The sequence below is a fragment of the Paroedura picta genome, chromosome 10 (genome assembly GCF_049243985.1).
Source record: "Paroedura picta isolate Pp20150507F chromosome 10, Ppicta_v3.0, whole genome shotgun sequence".
NCBI lineage: Eukaryota > Metazoa > Chordata > Lepidosauria > Squamata > Gekkonidae > Paroedura > Paroedura picta.
This window is the reverse complement of record NC_135378.1, coordinates 65,775,435-65,796,874: the sequence shown is the minus strand read 5'-3', so window position 1 is coordinate 65,796,874 and position 21,440 is coordinate 65,775,435. Positions and strand designations below refer to the sequence as shown.

At 42.8% G+C, this 21,440-nt stretch overlaps 1 protein-coding gene across 2 annotated transcripts in view; it reads left to right on the top strand.

The window, feature by feature from the left end:
- Window positions 1–21,440, top strand: part of ANK2 (ankyrin 2) — a 331,669-nt gene that overhangs the window by 17,035 nt on the left and 293,194 nt on the right. Inside the window, exon 1 of one of the 2 annotated variants that reach the window (XM_077300529.1) lies at window positions 7,657–7,792. The exons of the other annotated variant lie outside the window; for it this stretch is intronic. The gene's annotated coding sequence lies outside the window, so the exon portion shown is untranslated. Of the gene's footprint in view, window positions 1–7,656; window positions 7,793–21,440 lie in introns of those variants that run through there. 2 annotated transcript variants of the gene reach the window in all.

Here is a 21,440-nt window from a genome sequence, read left to right as displayed (position 1 = left end):
CTTGGGGCACATGTTTAATATTAGATCTCATCCACACAAGTTATCTCATTTGTTATATACCTCCGAAGAGATGACTCAGGCAGAAAAAGTATCATACTGCTGTCGGGCAGTGGGACCATTCCATCTGCTTCTAAGTGCTTTTTAATCTCATTTAGCTGGCACTTGCTAGAGGAAATGTTGTATGTTGATTCAAGCTTCACATGCCGTACTCATCTGATTCTGCCAGGGTGTGTTACACGGTTCATTTCCAGAAGGTTTACTAACAGTGGTATCCTAAGCAGAGTTGATTCTTCTAACAGTGTAGCTCAGGGTTTTCAAACCATGGTACTGTGAAGACCCCTCAATGGTATTACCTCATGGGAGTTTTCAGAATGGTGGCTGGTCCCTCCTGCCCTGTGGAAGAAAAAGGAGTTTTATTTTTTTTTTAATTACCCTTATTCGAGCAGGCTGGCCCACCCCCTCCCAGTGTCGCCAGTGATGGTCCTGGAGGGGGTGGGAAGGGGAAGGGCTGTGGACATTTAAACCTTTGCTGCCTAAAGTTCCTCTGTCTTCCGGAAGGTGTGGCAGGGAGGCATGGCCAGCTGACATCAATTCCTGGTACCCCAAACCCTGCAAAATATTTTTGAGGTATCTCCATGGTCAAATGGTTGAAAAAGGCTGGGGTAGCCTTTAAGTTCCCTTTCTGTGAGTAAACCTCACTGAATAGACCAGGGTAGGACTGCAAACAAACCTGTTCAGGGTTATTCTCAGAATCTGTTGATGTTGAGGGATTTAGGAAGGTGGAACTCTGGTTAGGATTTCAGTAGCCAATGGAAGTTCATGCTTGTTCAGAACCTCCTTGTTTTTTTCTGAGGCGGGGTAGCATCAGATAGTATCCATGAGTGGTTATGTCTGTGGGCCAAGTTTTCCCTCCTGTCTGCACCCTTTGCCATGCTCAACTGCTTCAACCTCCTCTTTGTGCTGCTTGTCTAGCATAGTGCTACGATGTGGCTCTGTCTGGCTCTTTATATGCCTTTTGGAATTGGTTATGGCTGATATGATGAGGTAGACCTTAATATAAAAACTGGTTGACTGTGGAAGTGGTTAGCCCAGGCTAGCCTGATCTCATCAGGTCCCAGAAGCTAAGCAGAATTGGCCTGGATGCACAATGGGTGGGAGACTTCCAAGGACTACCAGGGTTGTGATGTGGAGGCAGGTAATGGCAAACCACCTCCAAACATCTCTTGCCTTGAAACCCTACAGGGGAGTCACCATAAGTTAGGTGTGACTTGGTGGTACTTTCTACCACCACCAGCGTGGTTTGAGTGAAACAGGGACGTTGACCTTTCCTGCAGCCGGTTCTGTACTGATTATTCTCAGTTCCAGTTGTATGTTGAGAGAACTAAGACAACAGAAAGATAGTCCTTCCTACTGATTTACTGATCTGACACATCTTGACTTCACAGCAACAATGTGAGGTAAAGTGTGTGACTGGCCGAAAGTTCCCCAGTAAGCTTACATGGCAGAGTAAGGATTTGAACAGGGTCCTCTCCAGTCCTACTCAGACACTATACAGAGTGCAAGTGGAGAGCACAAAACTGTTAGTGCTATTGGAAAGTTATTTCTTGTGCATGCCTAGAAATGCATTATTTTTTTAAAGTATCATTTAAAGTATTTTAAAGTAACCATAACATCATGTTGGATAAAAAGTGGTCTCTGAAGCAGATGATGTAGATGTAGGTATTCTTTGTTGCAGGTTAGTGGGAGTCAGAAAGTATTCTGCTATCTCCAGAAGAGCCAGCAGAGGGCATCTAGGTCCACATGTGGATGTTGTTCATGGTCATTCTTGGGTAGGAAAGAAGGTGATTTTATGCTGAAAAGAAAAACAGGAGGAAAAATGATCTGCAGAAAATTATCATTCTCAAAATAGTAGTCTTCATAAAACAATTTGAGTTTTGAGGTGCAGCAGACATTAATGACAAGTGTTTTGAAATTTTTATTTAATAAGTGCCATTTAAGTGCTTTTGAAGTTAACTTTAAATAACCTTGAGACTTTCTCATCTGTCTTCCTTGGGTCCCAAATGTAAGCCATTGGAGATGGTGACTGAAGTATATGTATTTATCTCTTTGTTGATATCAAAGGTGGTAATCTGAATTTGCTAATCGATCTTCTGCTTACACATTTCCACTGAATACACTGAAGGTTGTATAACAAGGGCTTGGTGTGTGTGGAGTTGGATGAATTCATTCAGCACATCCTGGAAAGCTTATTAGCATGCTGAACTCAGCATACACTAGCCCAGCAGTCCGCAAACTTTTTCAGGTTGCGGCCCGTTGCCAAGGGGTGGGGGGAGAGGGCGACCCGGGGCCCTGCACATGTGTGGCAGTCCCGTGGAAATGCGCATGCACGGACCTGCCGCGCATACGCGTTTGCGCCCAGCAGGGGCGCAAACGCACACGCGTGGCAGTTTCGTGCATGTGCGTTTGCGCTCCCAGCGGGGGCACAAACACGCATGCGCAAAACTGCCACATGTGCGCGTTTGTGTTGCCGGCATGCTGGTGGTCGCGCTTCCCTCTCCCCCCCCCCTTCTGCAGCAAGAAACTTGCTGGGCCGCAAGGTAATTGGCTGCTTCTAAGGGTTGGCAACATGAAGCTCAGGCTACCCTTGGAGGACAATCACAGGCCTTATATGAATAGACGTGAACAATGATCTCTTCAGCTACCCTGTATGCACCCTCTTATTGACGATGTAAGGGCAGGGAGGGCCGTCCTTACAAGATTCTATCCCTCATGCTTAATATTGTGAAGGTTTCTATATAAATTGGCAGCACCTTGCGCACTTGCAAACACGTTCAGGGTGAATTCATCTACTCAAGCGAGTCTGCTGTTCCTGTTCAGGACTGTGTGTTCCCCTTCCCTGTTTTATTTCAGTTCTTTGAACAATCACAATCCAACATTATGTTTGCGGGGTGGAAAAAGAAAAAGCAACTCTCAAGATTTATTGTGTGGCTGCTTGAGTTTCTGTGTCCAAAGAAAAGGGGCTTTCTTTTAGTTGTATTCAGCAAACTCCCTTTCTCACCGGAACTCTGCCAGAAGATGGCATTGCTGTGTGCCGATTCCCCATCTCCATTGCAACAAGTCATTAAGAGTGAGTGGAAAGGCTGTATTTTGAAAGTCCATTAGTGTGAGTCAGGCTAACAGGAAATGAATTTGCCTTCATATCTCTCATCAAGGACAATCCCATTAAAGGCTCCAAGATTTGCAAGACTGTTGGATGAAGTTTTGTGGTTTGTGTGTGTGTGTGTGTGTGTGTGTGTGTTTTGGTACAGAAATACAGAAACTCATGAGTTATGGTCCTGTTTTTCATAAGCTTCAAAAACTGCACGTATGGAAAATTAACTCATGATGCAAATGCTGAAATGTTTTCTTCCTGTACAGAAGGGCTGCAGAGCCTGCTCCGTGTAATCAGTGGAATTTTATCAAACGAAAGGGATTGGCTATATATCAGCCTCGGAACATCTAGCATTCAGAGCATAGAAACCTCACTCCACCGCAGTCTGTGTGCAGGTGTGACAGTTTGGCCTCTGTAGTCCCAGGAGATTAATTAAACTTGGAAGAATGGGAATACTGGCACCAATGACTTGGCATACAATCACATTCCAGTCTCCTGTCGCTGTCTGGGTCTACAGTGCCATAAGAGGCAGCCAAGCTCCTACTTCTGAGGACTCTGGGATATTTTTGTCCCAGTGGCTCTTACTGCTGCAAGTATATTCTTGAATTTTCGGAGGCTGCAGTGAAACAAAGAGACGGCAGAGTGAATTGGTGTTTCCCTCTGCATAAGTGCAGTGATTTAATTATTGGTGTCAAAGAGCACACTTTGCATTCTCAAAGTGTAATTGTACCTTAACAAATGACACATTTTTTGGTTCGTATGTTATCAGATGCCTTAATATCATCTTCAGGTTATACCTTTGTCAAAGAATGACCAGTCAGATTCAGATACCTTTATTGGCATAGGAGAGTATGACCAGTCATTCAACATAGAGAAAAAAAAATCAATTTAAAAGTCCAGGTAACACACATGAAAGTGATACATCACATTTACTAATAACATGAGCCTTTAAAAATAAATAAGTCCTTACTCTCCACCAAGCTTTTCTTGGGGTAGGTCTTTTTGTTTATATACTCAGACAGCTCTGCCTCTGGAAACACTTGTAGTTTTCAGTACTTGTAGATTACATGTCTCTAAAGAAAGTTATATAGACTTAAGTGTAGACTCCAGATCTGATTGACAACTATCTTTCACTATTAATTTCATTCATTAGGAAGCCAGTCAATAGAATAACACAACCTTTATGTATACATTGTAGTAACCTTCAGTTAGTTTTATTTTTCATAGGGCAATTTAAAACAAGTGAAAAATCTAAGCAGTCTTTGGCTTGTTACAGAGTTTGAATTAGACATGTTTGATTGGAGATCCATGTGCACATTTTCATATTTCTGCCTTATCTTGTGGCTCTCTATGGCTAATTTTCTCTTCACTTCCCCATGGCCCTGGCCTGACATAGGCCCCATTGGCACCCAGGGTAAAAAAGGGCCTCGCCCTGGAGCAAATGTGAGCCTAAGTCCATGAGACCTGAGGCAGCTCCAGCTTGGCAACAACACCTGGAATCAGGAATTTGCCCTGACACCAGACAAGTGCTAAGGTGGGACAAATTCCCAGTGCTAAAAATGTCATAAAATGGCTCAAGTCCTTCTTGTCATGTATAATTGGGTCCTGAAGTTGGAATTTTGCATACAAGTTGCCACCTTGAGCAGATTCTGGAGAGCTGGGGTATCAATTGTCTAAATACATAATAAATAAATGCACTTGCTTTTATGCAGTATAATGATGGGCAAGGTTGCAACCTAGTGCTTTCAGTGCTTTCAGTGCTCATTAAATCTTGAACAGATTCCAGGCTTCCTTTAATCCAGGCTTCCTTTATTATTTAGATTCCAGGCCTCTATTTATCCTTTCTGTTGAACTTCTAGATGAAAGGGTCCCCAGCTTTGTGAGCCTGTGGGCACTTTCGGAATGTTGAGAATGAGCTGTGGGCTCCATAATGAGAATGGGTTCTGAGCAAAGTTGGGGCCAATCACAAAACAGGGATGAGTTCCTCAGAATGTTAGAAGGTTCTGTGCCCAGCATCCTTCTCTGACTTAGGCAACTGCATTCAAAGAGGTGGCTTCATGGATGCAAAGGTGATGTCCTCTGGGCTCTTCCCAAGCACCTCTTGTTCCACTGAGGTGGAGGCAAAGCAAAATTAGTTTTCTGCACTGAGGAAAAGATGGTGAGTGGAAGAGGAAAATGGGTGTTATCTTCTCAATGACATAGCCTGAACAGTGCCTCTGAAGTTTTCTGTTTTCAGGGAAAACTGCCAACACATCCTGAGCATTTTGAATCAAGAGACCTTACAGAGGATTTTGAAGCAAGAGCTGGGGCTGAGTATCAGTTCACTGAGGAGACAGGACAGGCCCTTTTGGCCCATATCATCCCAGTCTTGGGTGCCTACAAGGAACTTTAGGCTTCTTCACAGCTGCACAGGGCGCTGGGAAGCATGGTGGTAGTCGCTTAAGCTATTCTCCGCAGAGGTTTCTCTGCCATTGCCACATGGGGCTTAGGAAATCTTTAATAAGCTTCTGAGGACATCAAGAAATCCATATAACACAATTTGGAAGTTGTTGCAACCCTTTATCATCCAACTCTCTAGAATGATACATTCTCCCTGTGTTGTTCTTCCATATCCCCAGTTCATTGCAGGCTTGTTTGCTCATACATTCCTGATTATCCAAATGTTGTTTTGGATGCCCTCCAGGGCACTTGGCGATGTGTGATGAATTTTTCCACAAAACCTTCCAATCCTGCTGTTATTAAAATGGATATACTTTTAATATGAATAGAGATGACATTGTGACTAAGCCCAGTTATTCAAAAGTGTTTTTATAAACTTTGGTGGAATTTTACTTGCTGGGAAGCCAGGCATAAGTAGCCAGTGCAGTATAGTGGTTAGAGGGTCAGATCATGACCATAAAGACTTATGTTGAGAATCTCTGCTCAGTAGTGCAGCTACCTGGGTAACCTTGAGGCATCATGTTCCCAGGGAGCTTACTCAACAGGGTTGTTGTGAAATTAAAATGAATGCAGGAACCATGTACACTGCCATGGATTCTTGGAGGAGAGGGATGCAAGTGTATCATTGGAACCAATGCATTTAAAATGCAGGGTTTTTTTTACTGTTATTGAGGATTGTGCTTAGACTGTTTTGACAGTTTATCCCCATTAATGCAAAGGGTATTCGAACAAGAATAAAACTAGAATGACAGAACAGACAGGGTTCTACCCCTTTTGCCATTTCTCTAGATGGATGGCCTATTTATATATTTTATTTATATATCTTGACACCTATTCAGCAAATATGTGAGAAAGAAATGTTATAATTAAACAAGTGACCACTGCTCAGTTTGAGAATCTAATCAATAAGCGGAGCCAAAAGCGGGAAAAAATGCCATGATGACATGTGATATTGTTATATTTAAACAGAGTTATTAGATATGCATGATGCAAAATAAATCCATAAGTATACTGTGTATGCCTCTTACTGTCCCTTGGAGGAGAGGGATGTAAATATGTAACTACATCCTTTGTAAAAAAAGAAAAAAGAAAAACAGATTCTAGAGTTCCATCATTGGAATGGTGAGCCATGGAGGAGAAGCTCATGGAGTAGGGCTAAGGTGGGTGAGAAAGAAGAGTTACCTTACCCACTCCACATGGTTTCCCTGATCAAAACTGCTCTCAAGTAGTTTTACGCACCAGTCGGGGGGAAAAGATGACCCTGGTTAGACCTTGGATGGGAGACCACCAAGGAGATCAAAGCTGCTATATGGAGGCAGGTGATGACAAACAACCTCTGAACAACTCTTGCCTTGAAACTCTATGGGTTGCTGTAAATTAATTATGCCTTGATGGGAAAAGGGGAAGGGCAAGGTATCTGCACTGTGCTTATGTTTTTCACCAAAGGAATAGATTGGGGAAGTGATGCAGGGGGGAAGAGAGTCCCTCTTCTCTAACATTTGTGTTCCAGTTTAAATTGCTCCTCCCCTTTGGCTCATTTTTAGCGTCAAATCATATATCTGGGGTCATTGTGGAGCCTTGGTCCACACTGAACCTGTTGCTTCAGTTTGGGAAAGGCTCGTGTTCCAAACCAGCCGTCTAGCTCTGTAAGATAGGCTTGGATCAGTCAGCTCTTTCAGTATAAGGGTGATAGCATAAATTAGGCAAGGCTGTAAAGTACTATTTACAATTAAACGTTCCATGGAAACAATGAATGTGTCCCTAAAATTCTCTACACTCTCCTTCCCTCCATCTCTCTGTCTCTTTCTCTCAATGTGAGTAAATAAAATCAGGTTCAGTCTATGCCATATAATTTGCCCTTCCCAAAACTGCAATCATTGGGTAGAGGAAGCAACCTGATCTGCATTCTCGTTCAGACCGGCTGCTAATTCCCGGCTGCCAAGTGTAAATGCATTTGAACAAAGCCAGAACCACTGACTTGCCAGAAGCTGGTGTTTCGTTCAAGAGGCGCTGTTTCGCTCAAGAGGCAATCATACAGGACTGTGTGGCTGGCAGGGACTGGCCTGCAGCAAACACATGAGTTATAGTAAAAGAGCTGCCACAGAAGAGTCTGCTGTCACTGATCCCAGTTCACAAGAGAGCCTGAAGACTTTTCTCCGCAGGAAGTTTCAGGGTGCAGAGGGAGAACGGCCGGAGCTGGCAGTGAGTAGCTATTTTGTCTTTCAGGGAGAGGCATGGACTTGATGGCTGTGAGGCTCCTTAGGAGTGTCTCATGTCTTATAGCAGGGAATGGTATCTTGCCCTTTCCATTGTGAGTGTGCAATCTGCAGGTGGCTCACCTTGAGCTGATGTAGCACAGTCTTTATTCCTGGGTATTGTTGGTACTCAGAAGATGATTTTTGAAATTGCCTTCAAGGAGACTTCTCTTTGGGGAATTCTGCCTCTGGGTTTCTCTGGGGACTTGGCCTTTAAATCACCAAAATCAGCATTAGAACAAAGTTTGAGTTGAGTGACACCTTTAGGATTGACACTTTCATTCAAGGTATTAAGCCTCTGTGTGCAGGGACACTTCCTCAGATACAATTAAGTGGATGTTACCAGTCCATGCATATGGGGGAGCAGTAAATTGGCATACAGCATAATGAAAATGTTTAGGAGATTCAAGGACCAAACAGGAGTAACAAGCTTTATGTGGTTATACACAGTTTCTTTGTGATGCCATAAAATGATGAAAAGGAGGAGAGAAAGACATTGAATTACTTAGCTAAGGCCTTCTCATAGAGGATAGTTATACCAATGCAGAATTTATTGAAGTGGGCAATATTTTAGATGGAGAGCACTGTAGCACACTGCCCTATGTGTTACACTGCTTATCAGTGTGCATCAACCAAACAACAACATCCCATGTAAGTCTTTATTCTGACATGGACAAGTGCAAGTTAACAGAATTGCGGAGTATTATGAGCTATGGGCTGATCAGCTATACTGATTTACAGGCAGATGAATGCTACTCCTGGGATTAGGGCTAACAGTTTCCCATCCCAGAGGGGGTATGCAAAGAAAGGGAGGAGAAAGAAGCAATTTGGTTAGGGGTTCATAAAAAACAAAGCTGACATGTTGCTTTTGGGGACGGATGCTGTTTTAGTAACTGTCCAATTAATTTTTTAAAAAAACAAATGGCTTATTGCGAAAGGCATCATAAGACTCCACTATTACCTTTGAACTCTGGCTTGTGGGTGGTATTGAATAGTGGGTTCAATAAGGTGGGCAGGAGAAAAAGAAGCAGGAAAGGGGAGAGAGCCCCACTGAGGGGAGCCTCCACAGTCAGAGGAAAGGTGGCAGCATCAGAGGAAGGCCTTGGCCTCTGTGTCCTGTTGCTGGCTGTCCAGAGTAACTGGTTGGCCACTATGTGAGACAGGATGCTGGACTAGCTGGACTTTTGGTCTGATACAACTGGGCTCTTCTTACGATCTCTCCAAAGTTAACCCCTGCACTGAAAACTAAGCCTGATGATCTTACCCATTGACTTTTTGAATTTCTTATGTTTTAGATGGACATAGAAGGAAGTAACTGGCTTAGAATTGCACTGTATGTCTGTTTATGAGTAAAGGTCAAATTGCCATGGATCTATAGTGTGATTATTCAAAAAGGTCTTGTTTGTCATAGGTCTACCAATATCTTGTGTTTCAGTACTGAAAGTTTGTTTAGAATATGTATGGAAGAAAATCTAAAATTCCTCAGAAATAACTTATAAAACTATTAAGAATCCTAAGAATGTAATTTTTGGTAGGTAAGATAGTCCTTGAGGGTGTTGCTGTGGGGAGGCATAATCTTTGTTATGGCAGGGCTATTTCATGGTTTGATCAACTATAATCAGTCTCCTCCTGCATGCATTTATGCAGACAGTATACAATTCCTGACCCACCTTTTTAAGTGTACACATTTAAATGTACACATCAAGTGACATTGACACAGCACAATAAATAACCACTTGGAAGCAATGCTTGTTTGCAAAGTGCGGTATAATTACAGGGCTAATCTAGGCTTATCTCTGTCTGTTGGAAGAATTCAGAAAACGTTGCTTTCCTTGATTTTAGTAAGTGTTGCTTGCTTCTTGCACAAAAATAGCTCATTTGGATTGCAAGATAGGCATATGGATCCAGTGAAACCTTTTGTGGCCCCCCTCTGCTTCTCAGAATTCCTTACAAGTATTATGTTAGAAATTACATTTAACTTATATTTTTGGCCTGGGCATTACTTGTGGTTTTACAGTTTCTGTGTGCAAATGGACCGCAAACAAATTCTAAACACTGTTGTATCTTTGGTTTCCATAGACGGAAGGATACTGTTCTGTTCTGTATATGGAACTTCAGGTATTATGCGTCTGCTGCTTGTTTCTTTCTGTAGTAATGGAAAAGTAACATAGCCTCTGATTTCTTAATGATTTGAATTAATCTGTAAATCTTCACTGATGTTTGTACTAACAGGAAACGGCTACATTGCCTATTAAGAATGCACTGTTTTCTGTTGTAAGTACGGCAAGGTTTTTTTGGATAGTGCCCTTTAACAGGTGCATCTGCCACAAATACTTGTTATGAACGACAGAAATTTCTCTGGTTTAGAAGGACTCACTGGAAAATACGAAACTGTTTTCAGCTGTGCACAAAGCCTGCAGTTGTGCACACAGTTTTCACAAACCTGAAGTACACCGACAATATAGTTGTAGGTATGCGTTCATCCCTAAAACCCTGGGAAATAAATGTGAAAAACTGTCTTTAATATTGATCCGTGGACTTCAACAAAAGAGTTTGACAACATACTTTAAAAACAAACCAAATTTCCTTACTTTCCTTCACAATTTGTCCTTCACATTTTAAATATGCTGTATATATAATGCACATACTATATATATTCTGCATTATTATTAATATAAATAGCATTATTTATTACCTTTTTTAGTTTGACCTTCCCTCTAAATCTGAGAACATCTTCGTAACAGAGCTACAATTCAGTCTGGTTTGAGAGTGTTCAATTGGGACAAGGTTGCCAGCTGAGCTTTGCGGGTTTGAGATTTCCCTGGTCACAATCCAACACTCCCTCCAGAACATGGCATTTTTACAAGTGGGATGAAGCGTTTAATGCATATATGAGAAAGCAAGCTGGGCATCCAGACATTACTGACAAGCCACCTGTGGTTAACATAAAAGACTGGTGGTGCTGTTCTTCCTTGGGTTTCAACTCTTGTGTCTAAAATTTCAGACTCCCCTGATAACATCAAGTATCCTTGATAGGAAAGCAAATGCAAGCAGTCATGTAGCACAAACAAGACAAGGGATTTAAGTTAATGCTAATGTGCTCACTGTTTGAGCCAAAAACTTTTCAGGGTCATTTCAATATGCTGGGCAAACAGCCCATCCACTCCGATGTCTCAATGACAGTCAAGTTATGGATTGTCTCTTTGTAAATCATCTGCAGACTTTGTAATCATCTGCAGAGGTCTGATGCTACTGGCTCTCCCCGCCGAGTTAGAACAGATTTAATTTGAGATGTTACTATTGAATGATGATGGGATGAGAGCAATACTATAGCAGACCCATATTTCGGATGTAATTAGGTAATTATTTAACAACAAATGGCAACAACCAGCTTTGATGCTAACTTAAAACGGCAGAGAGTCTTGCTTTTGAGAAGTAAATTTGGCACAGTCTTATTTGTCTGGAATGTCTGAGAAAAGCCACAAAACATCTGGGGAAGCAGAAAGTTTACACAGGTTTATGTTGCCATGTAGCTAGTTCAGAAAAAAAGATGCATTTCTTAGATACCAGATTTGCATAATGGGGCTTCTGCTTCTAGATGGATTGCATTTGCTTTAAATCAGCACTTGAGCTGCAGGACTTACTTCCCCTATCTTTTTTGATCCACCTCTGGAGGAAGTTGGCCCTGTCTGCCTGAACAGAAGCTATGGTTGCCAGTTTCCTGGTGGGGCCTGGAGCTTTCCCAGGATTACAAAACAAACTCCAGACAACAGAGATCAGTTCCCCTGGACAAAATTGCTGCTTCAGAGGGTGGACTCTATGGGTTTGTACACTGCCCAGGTTGCTTCCCTCCACAACCCTCCCCCTTCCCAGGCTCCTCCTCCAAATTCTAATCTTTCAACCCAGAATTTTAAACTGTAATTGAGGAATGATGCTCAGGGGATGGAGCAGGTTTTGCTCCATTACCATTAGTACTACTCATTAATGATCTTATCTGCACCTAGGGTTACAAGGTCCCCACTGGCCACCAGGGGGGGATGGGGGATAGGGTTGCCAGACCTGGGATGGGAATCTCCAGGATATCTGTGGGTGGAGTCTAGGGACCTCAGTGGGGTGAAATGCCATAGAGCCTGACCTACAAAGCATACATTTTCTCAAGGGGAACTGATCTCTGTAGGCTGGATTTCTGGGGGATCTCCAGATTCCATCTTGAGGTTTGCCATCCTAACTACACAGTGATAATTGTGCCTGTGGGAGAAGAAAGAAAGACCACCAAATGATCTTCTTAGCAACCCTAGCGTGGACATTTTAATACCCCTTGCAATATTGCTGTGCACGCTGGACTCACTCTTCATTGGTAATGAGCAGGTCGTGTCATGGTGAAAGCCTCAGACCTTGCTGTCTGTCTGCATGCACTGAGTATACACCTGGAAGGGTTACAGAGGATGCTGGGGAGCTGGCCATTCTGGAAGAGGAATTGGTACAATCATTACGCATTCAGCATACAAGCCTCTCTATGGCCAACTGTGGTCTCCAAGTGGCTGACAAGCTTGCCAATGTGGTCAACCTGGCTCTAGATTAAAATAGCTATGGTAGCTATGCTGCCAATTAGCCTTTTAAGAACAACGCAAAATGCCAGGTGCTACACGTGCAGATCCTGGAACATATTTGCTTGTTAATAAGGTGCATGTAAATGGCTCCCTGTCCCTATAAAAACAACTGCAACAAAACAAGAAGTAGTCAGTCACATGAAATGACACATTATTTGAACTGTGACCATAAACAATGTTCTCTTAAAATACCTCGTATTAAAGTGATGAATACTTTGAACCGCTTTGTTTAATTTATTTAGCAGTTTTGTTATTTCAAAGCTATACGTTTCTTTGCATGAACAGAATAGTAGGCTAATATCATTATGGTTCTTCTGCAGAGCAAGGTAACGCAGCTATTTGTACTGCATAAGCTAAAACACCTATTCCAGGGGTAGTCAAACTGCGGCCCTCCAGATGTCCATGGACTACAATTCCCAGGAGCCCCTGCCAGCATTTGCATTTGCTGGCAGGGGCTCCTGGGAATTGTAGTCCATGGACATCTGGAGGGCTGCAGTTTGACTACCCCTGACCTATTCCATTGAACTGAAAGCTAATTTTTCACATGCAAGGCATAGGCTCATTTCTTCTACAGCTGGCATTCATGTGAGTGCATCCTCTTCTAGGCCTGTCATATTTGCAGCCCTTAAGTTGTTCATATCATAATCCTTCTGGTCCTTGATAACCCTCTTGTTCCCAAGTTGGCTAGAAAAACGTGGATTATCAAGCACCTCTCAGGTTTCAATGTGTGTGCTTTATTTGGCCAGGTGTGATTAAGCAGGGGGAGAAAAAGCGCACAAATGGGAAGCTTTGACTTTGCTTTGAAATTTAAATGTTATCAATTAGGTGTGAAATTAATTTCCTATTAATCTCACATCCAACTGATATTTTTTGGATTGCAATGGAAGCACAGAATAGAAGGAACTGTAGAACATGTTACAGATTTGTGTCTCAGATATTGCCAATGTGTAATTGTTATGGCCTCCCTAGATTTATTGGACAAAAATACAAGGAGTAGCAATTTCCTACGGTCATAGCCAGGTCTTTGTGGTAGATCAAGAAAAATGCAACAGGATATTTATGGCAGTTACAAAGGGCCAAGCCCAGGAGATTTGGCCAGAAGTGACACTATAGTGACTGAACTGCAATGCATAGTGTCCCTTTTGATCCCACCTGCATTTCATGAATTGATGATATCCTGGGCTAAGATTTAACACTAAGGCCTCTGTGGTGCAGGTAACTAAGAAATTCCCTAGCCTTTCTTGCAGTTTGTGTGTTTGATTCCCAGTAATGGACATGAGGGCATTTTTATAAAGGATATTTAGAAAAGGGATTAGAACTGTAGTGTATTGTATATAGCACATAACTTTTCCTGTATTAACTTCTGCCTTCGTAATCCACTTTCTGTATTATGATATGTTTGCGCAGTCTGATCAAATTGTTTTTTATGTCATAATCTGCCTTGCGTGTTAGTGAGAAAGGGAGCCTATTTAGGAAGTAAATAAAAATAAAATAAGATAATCCCATGTACACTTTTTTGAGAATAAATCCTGTTATGGAAATTAGAGCTGGGTAAACATGCACTAAGAGTTGAAAATGCAAAATATTCAGATTATTCTAAACACTCCTCCTGATGGTATTGGACACTGTGGCCACATTGAATTTTAATCACACAGATGTCTTTTTTAAAGGCAAATTTACGCAACTACCCTTCATCACTTTTATTTGGAAGCCAAGTTGCAAGAAGCATGTGATTTCTGAATTTTCTTATTTTGCTTTCTATTAGATTTCCCATCTGCATTTACCTTCCCTTTAAAATAACTGTAGAAATTACCTTTTCAGGTTTTTTTCTGAAATAAAATATTAAATAGCCAATGTAAGATATACATTAAGGAGCTGAATTATAAAGCAATAGTATTGTTCTTTGCTTTTAAAAAGGAGACAGTGACCCCTAAAAAAGGAGGAAGGTTGTTCTTAATCCTTTTAGTTTCATTATAATTCAGATGCTGCCAGTCAAACACTTAAAAGGTTACTATTTATGCTCTTTGAAGTGCTCCTTACCAGGGCAAAACCTCAGATCACTGGAATTCTCATGACTTTGCTTATGACATAGTGCAGCTGAAAAGGATAATAGCTTCCTTCATTTGTATGAATACTGAGCATGCCGTTTTGCCAGTACTTGGGTGATGGGTAGCTCCTAGGGGTTTGTGTTTTTTGTGTGCACTGTCTGGTGTGCAATGAATGCCTTTTTTTGTTTAACATTCCTGTGTCTCTTGTGCCACACATACTTTAGTCTAGTTGTATTCCCCGTGCAACTCATGGACTAAGTTAATGAAACATACAGGACACATAATAAATCTTGCTAGCTGAAGAATATGCTGAAGAGAAAACAGCATACTGAAAAGGTGATTAGCTCAACAGAGTGAAAATGGTTAAAGGGCCATGACTCCCTAATTTATTGAGAAGGTAAAAAGGGTTTTAGAAGTATTGAGGCTGCTTTCAGACTTCAGATGTAAATGGAGGATTGTTTGGGATAGCCACAGGCTTGGATCGTTGCCATGTCTGAGCCCTTCCTCATTTGTCCCTTAAATGCAGAACTCCAGCTTGGTAAATTCCTGGAGCTATGGGGTGGAGTTTGGGGAGGAAGGAGTTCATCAAAGATATGATACCAGAGTCTTTGATTTCCAAAGCTACCGTTTCCTTCAAGTGAACTGATCTCTGTAGTCCAGAGATCAGGTGCAACTCTAGGAGAGCTTCCAGATGTCACCTTAAGGTTGGTAACCCTATGAAATATTGCACTTTGGTTTCATAAGCCTTAAGCTGAGCTCCAGTTTACCATGATGTCCAAATATAAGCACCTGTTCCACTTGTAGATTATTTCTATCCCACAGACCATGGTGAATGGAATAACTATGGACCAGAAATGAAGGCCAATTTGACCAAGTACTATTCAGATACCATAGCAAAACTGGAGTTTGATGGCTGGTTTCTACAATGCCTTCAGTTGTGTTCAGTGCATGAAAGAGCAGAGAAGGGTAGGGCTGGGCCATACTGGGAGGGAAAACAGTCCTGGAAAAGCACCCCATCCAAGGAGGGAGGGAGAATGAGCTGGTCCTAGCTCTTACTGTGCCACACAAGTGAGGCTGAGTAGATATAGTGCCTTACCTTGAGAATTGTGTCTGCTGAGAACTTTCATTGTATTTTTCAATAATATTACAATGCTCCATTGACGAAGGAGATGTTCACCATTTCTGAGTGGAAAAAATTAGTTTTTTAACCTCTTTTTCACACTAGACTTTAAAAGGAATGGCTATTGGCTTAGATTCACAACTTGTGATTTGTTTTTAATTAGCTCAATTTGGGGTAGCATCTCTAGCAACTGTGCTGCTGTGGTTCGTGGAGGCATTATCTGAAGGCAGCATTATCTGGGCCACTGGAAAGGGGTTGGAGTCTATCGTGGCTAGGGATGGGCCCAGGAGTTCTGCTTGTTGTCAGAAGCATACCTCCCATCCTTTTAAAGGGACCAACTCCTGGTAGCAGATCCAGGCACTGAATACTTGAGAGGTGGATTGAGCGGTCAGCTCCACAGGTATCTGCAGGTGCCTCGATGCTTGCACAGAGCACAGGGTCCCTGAAGGGCAGAAGGGGAAGGGGGTTGTCGTTTCCACCATATGCATCTGCTCACCAGAGGGCGTGCTTTCCAGCCACATTGCTGAGGGCACTCCTGCACCACCCCTGCCAGTGGTAGAGGAGGAAGGGGGGGCACTGGGGTGGACTCAGATGTGAGGGCATGCAGCACCACCTGCAGATTTCCCAGTTGCCTCCCAATGGAGCAGAGGTGATCTGGGACTGGAATGACTGTTATGCTTTTAGCAGACAGGGAAAACCACCAGGTACCAAAGGTGGTCCTCCTGACTAATTTCCCTATCAGGCAAAAGCCCAGGGAAGCCAGTTTTACTTGGTAAGAATGCCATTAGGGAAGAGTTTACCTCTCATATAGCAGGACAGCCATGATTCACATCAGAACTCAGTGCTGCTAATTTTTTTGTGTCTAAATTCCCCCCTCCCAACACAAAACTCCAGTGAGCTCTTGAGTTTAAGAGTGAGGGTTTCTAATCTGGAGAACCAGCTAGGATTTCCCACTCTACCACATAAAGCTTGCTGGGTGATCTTGGGCCCATTGCAGTTCTCTCAGAACTCTTTCATTCTCATTACCTGTTGTTGTGGGGAGAGAAAGTGAATATGATTGTAAGCTGCTTTGAGACTTCTTAAGGCAGGGGAAGTCAACCTGTGGTCCTCCAGATGTTCATTGACTACAATTCCCATGAGCCCCTGCCAGCAAACGCTCATGGGAATTGTAGTACATGAACATCTGGAGGACCACAGGTTGACTACCCCTGTCTTAAGGTGGAGAAAAGCAGGATAAAAAACCCAACTCTTCCTTCTACTCTTCTAACCTTTCCTACAATATTTTGCATTGTGTTTTATAGTCTGAGCGATGTCCATCCTGTTATTGAGTTGAGTAGACTTTCTGAGAAGAGTTGTGAACTGTGAGCATGACAGTCTGTGTGGGAAGCAGGAGAACATTTCCACTTTTTCTTCCTCATTAAGATTGGGGCTTTGTTTATTTACAATTTTTAAATGTCATCTTTCTGCTCAGTGAGGACCATTTAGGTGGCTGATCATTAAAATAAAAACATTATAAAATATTTAAAATCAATAAAAGCAAAACCGGAACTGAAGTGCATACTAAAAGCACCTAAAATGGTAATTAAAGCATAGGGCAGGAAGGAATAAATTGAATAAATGCCAGATGGGGGAAAAAGGTCTTTTACTCATTGAAGGGAACAGACAAATGGGGAAAGAGTTCCATGATTTTGGTGCCATGGCCAAAAGAGCACTTGAATGGCTAATCTCAAAAGGCAGGGGCACCGAAAGCTGGGCTTCAGAAATGACATTAACAGTAGGGTAGATTCAGGCAGTACTTCAAAAGTGCTGGTCCCCAGCCATATAGAGCTTTAAAGATCAACACCTCGAATTGTGGCCAGAAAGAGATGGGAACCAATGTAAAGGTGAAGGTAAAGGTATCCCCTGTGCAAGCACCGGGTCATGTCTGACCCTTGGGGTGACGCCCTCTAGCGTTTTCATGGCAGACTCAATGTAGACAGGCCAGTAATAGAGTGATATAGTCTCTGTGACCCATTCCAGTCAGCATCCAGCATTCTGTACCAGTTGAAGTTTCCAAATACTGGTCAAGGGCAGCCTCATGTAGAATGGATTGCAGTAATGTAATCTAGGCAACATACTTTTACTTCCTTTTAAATGCTGGGCTAAAACACATCTTTTTTACTCAGGATTTTACCCAGGGTTTTATCAGCTTCTTAATGGTCTGGTCCTGCTCTATGAATAATTATTATGCTGAATATATCCAACAGCTTTTACACATATTGTGTATTTTAACTGTAAGCTGCCTTGAAATTGTGGCCAAGACATCGTTAAATATTACCTTAGCTTTCAACACAGTGGCCAGAAAAGTCCACAGATGGCTAAACAGTTGAAGCTGGGGAAAGGCGCTCCTAGCCGCAGCTGCCACTTGCTTATCCAGAAGTAGGCCTGGGTCCACAGGCATCCCCAGACTATGGACCTGTTCCTCCAAGTAGAGTTCAACCCATCCAGAATGGGTGACATGTTCCGTCTTGAAATGAGACCTTCCATTCAACAGTGGGGCTTCTGCTTCTGTTCTAACCCAGAAAGGTGATTCAGAAGGATGACATGATTAGTGGTGTTGAAAACCACAGAGAGGTCCAGGAGAATCAGCAGAGTGGTGCTCCCTTTGTCCATTACCTAGCACACGTCATCCACCACGGCCACCAAGGCTGCTTCAGTCCCATCACCAGGCCTGAAACGAGACTGGAAAAGATCTAAACAATCCCTTTAGGAATCCGTGTAGTTGTCCAGCAACCAAAAATTCTTCAGATCTCCTGGGTCCAGAGTAGATTTTTTTTTAGTGTTTGCACTGCAGCCTGCTTCAAGGCTGTGATACCCACCCCCTCTCCTTATGAGTCCTTAACTACCTTATTGGACTCAGCCAGCCAGCCAGTCACCCCCAGAAGATTTAAGCAAACATGGAGGCAGGTCATTGAGACAGGTGGTAGGCCTGATGCTTTCATCTTCAGGCTGACTAAGCTGAAATATGCCACAAATGCCTGGACAAGTAGGCTCCCTGACACCATCTGATCCTGTCACTGCTAGTGTAGAACCCAAGCCAGTATGGATGCAAGAAAATTTCATGCAGAAAATGTTGAGCAAAATGGTCACAATGAGTCAGTGAGTCTCCTCCTCCTGTGGGCCAGATCCCAACAGACCTCTGACCATCTAAAACATGTGTCTTGTGCAGATGCAACAATGGCAGGAAAGTATTTCTTTCCCACCATCATCATCACAGAAGGTGCTTTGAAATGAAATTTAGCCTGTGTCTTTTGGACCGTGAAGATAAGCAGCTGTCCTCCAGAGTCCCAGCTGTTCTTAATACATTTAAAAATGTATGAGATGTAGTTGTGGATGCATTTTAGAGTACACTTTGAAAAGCTCATAACCCACGCACACCATTGTGTTAGAGTACACAGTGTTTAGACTGGGCATGTCACTACTGAGGGTTCAATTAAACAGCAGTGTGAACCATGATATTTTAAAGATATAAAATGGCTGTCTTTTATGCTGAAATTAAACCAAAACAAGTACATAAGGAGATAGTGCCATGCAAAGTGAGTTTACCATTAGTGGTTGAAACACTACTGTTGAATACAATTGTGGGAACTGTGGGCGTTCTGTAGGGCCTGTAAGACAGAGCTCTTCCACCAGGTATACAGTTGAGGCCAGGCCAGGAAGATCTGATGGGTTTCCACCCTCCCAGAAGCAGTAGTAGAAGAAGAAGAAATAGAGTTGAGTAGAGTTCCCCACCATGCTGTTCATTGCTGTGGTGGATGGCCGGCAACTCAAGGTCCCCTTGGACACTGGAATGCAGTTTAGTGATTACGGGGCTTGGTGCTGTTGCCGCTGAAAGATATTTAATGGAGTTTTAATGTTATATTATTGTTTTAATGTTTTGTGTGTGTGTGTGTGGCGGTAACCCACCGCAAGATGGCTTCCTGGGAGCAGCAGGATATATAAATTGAATAAATTAAATATAATAACTAGCTTCAAAGCCCATTCCTAAGAATGGGCCTTGACAGGCAGCATATGGTGGCTCTGGGCCACAGCTTGCAGCCAGATCAAGTGGGGCAGGTGGGGGCTGGTCAGCTCATTAGCAGGACTGGGACAGAGTGCCTTAGCAGGCAGTCAGCAGGCCAGGAGGCCCTCGTTAGCAAACCCTCTTAGCAGGCCCTCCACAACCCTTCATCCAGGGCCCTCTCCCCTTATCTGCTGCTGGCTCCAGGCACTGAGGCACGTCTGAGAGCAAAGAGGCTAGAGTCCAGGGACAGAGGGTGGGAGCTGCAGGAGCAGGGCCAATCGGGGCCTGATTGGCCCTATTCCAACTTGGACAGCCAGACATGTTCCACCCCCCTAGGCTGTTTCACAAATACATAGAGGAACCATGGCTAAGGATGATGATGATAATAATAACAACAACAATAATAATAATAGTAATAATATCTGGATTCAAATGGTGGATGCAGAGACAGGGCTGACTAAGTTTCCCCCTAATTTGCTCAAAGCCATGCCTAGATCATTATACTACATTTTACATTGTCAGTTTCTGGCATGCGAACAAGTCCTCGTTTTGCTTTACTTTGGTATATTCTACTCTATTGATTGATTCCCAGTATGGCTTGTTTTACAAAGTACATTTAAGTTTTGCAAAATTATGTTCTGTGATCTAGCAGTTGTTTCAGAGCTTCTGTCATTTTAACTCTCAAGCACCTTTGGATTGATTCTCATGGTTACTAACAATGTGGTCAGAGTCTTTGGGCACAGAAACCTTTCAGTATGTGGTTGTGAAGTACCCACTTGACTGCTTAGAATGCATTTGTATCCCTGAGCAGCATACAGTAATCAGCAGCGTACTGGGGGGAGGGGGTGAGAAATCACTTGCTTGGATACCGGAGCATTAATGAAATTACTCGTGGACCACAAATTACAAATTTATCATAACCCCCATTATTCACTTTACAAGATGGCTAGGCTGGGGGTACGGAATAGAGGAGGTGGGGAGAGAGGTTGTGCGGCCAGGTCTCTCACCCTCGAGCTCCATGCATTCATGAGCTACGCTGCCAGGAGTTTGTGCATCGTCAAGTTTTTCATTTTTAGGTTCTCTCCTTGTGCTCAGGGTCTGGAGAGTTCTTAATCATGTAAGGGGAGACTGTGTGCCTGCAAGATGCATGTGCGTAGGCTCTTTGATAGACAGAGTGCACAGCTACCGCTGCAATTCTCTTCCTCTCTCCCATCTTCTACCTCTTCAGGATCATTTGTTTAGCAAAGCAAACAGAGCTCCTGAAATTGGTCCTCATCACTCACATGGTAATTGTATTAAATGACCCTTAAGAAACCTTGGAGACAAATGTTTTGCAGCCGTTCCGTTGAAAATGACAAGGATGGTAATAAGCTCACGCATGGTGGATCAGAATGGAAAACAGTGAATACCCCCATGTGCCTGTGAAGAGGGCAACATTTTGAATTCTGCTGCTGGGTTTTTTTAGAATTAAAACTAGGAGGTGTCTTAGGTTTAAAAATGTTCTGTGATCCATCCAGAAAGCAACAAACAGCCATGTTGCTGGTTTTTAGACTATCCAATCTGATTAATAATTTAGAAGTCATATCAAATATGTAAATCAACTAAATTTAAATGGCATGGCTGTGGCAGCAGCTGATGTGTCACCTAAGTACATGCAACTGTGCTTTTGTTACCCACTTTCCAAAGACTGAGTAGATTATGATGGCATCAGTTAACAAGGACGTTTGGAAAAAATGTGTCCACAGTGGTCATGTGTTTTTGCCCAGGAAGAAGTT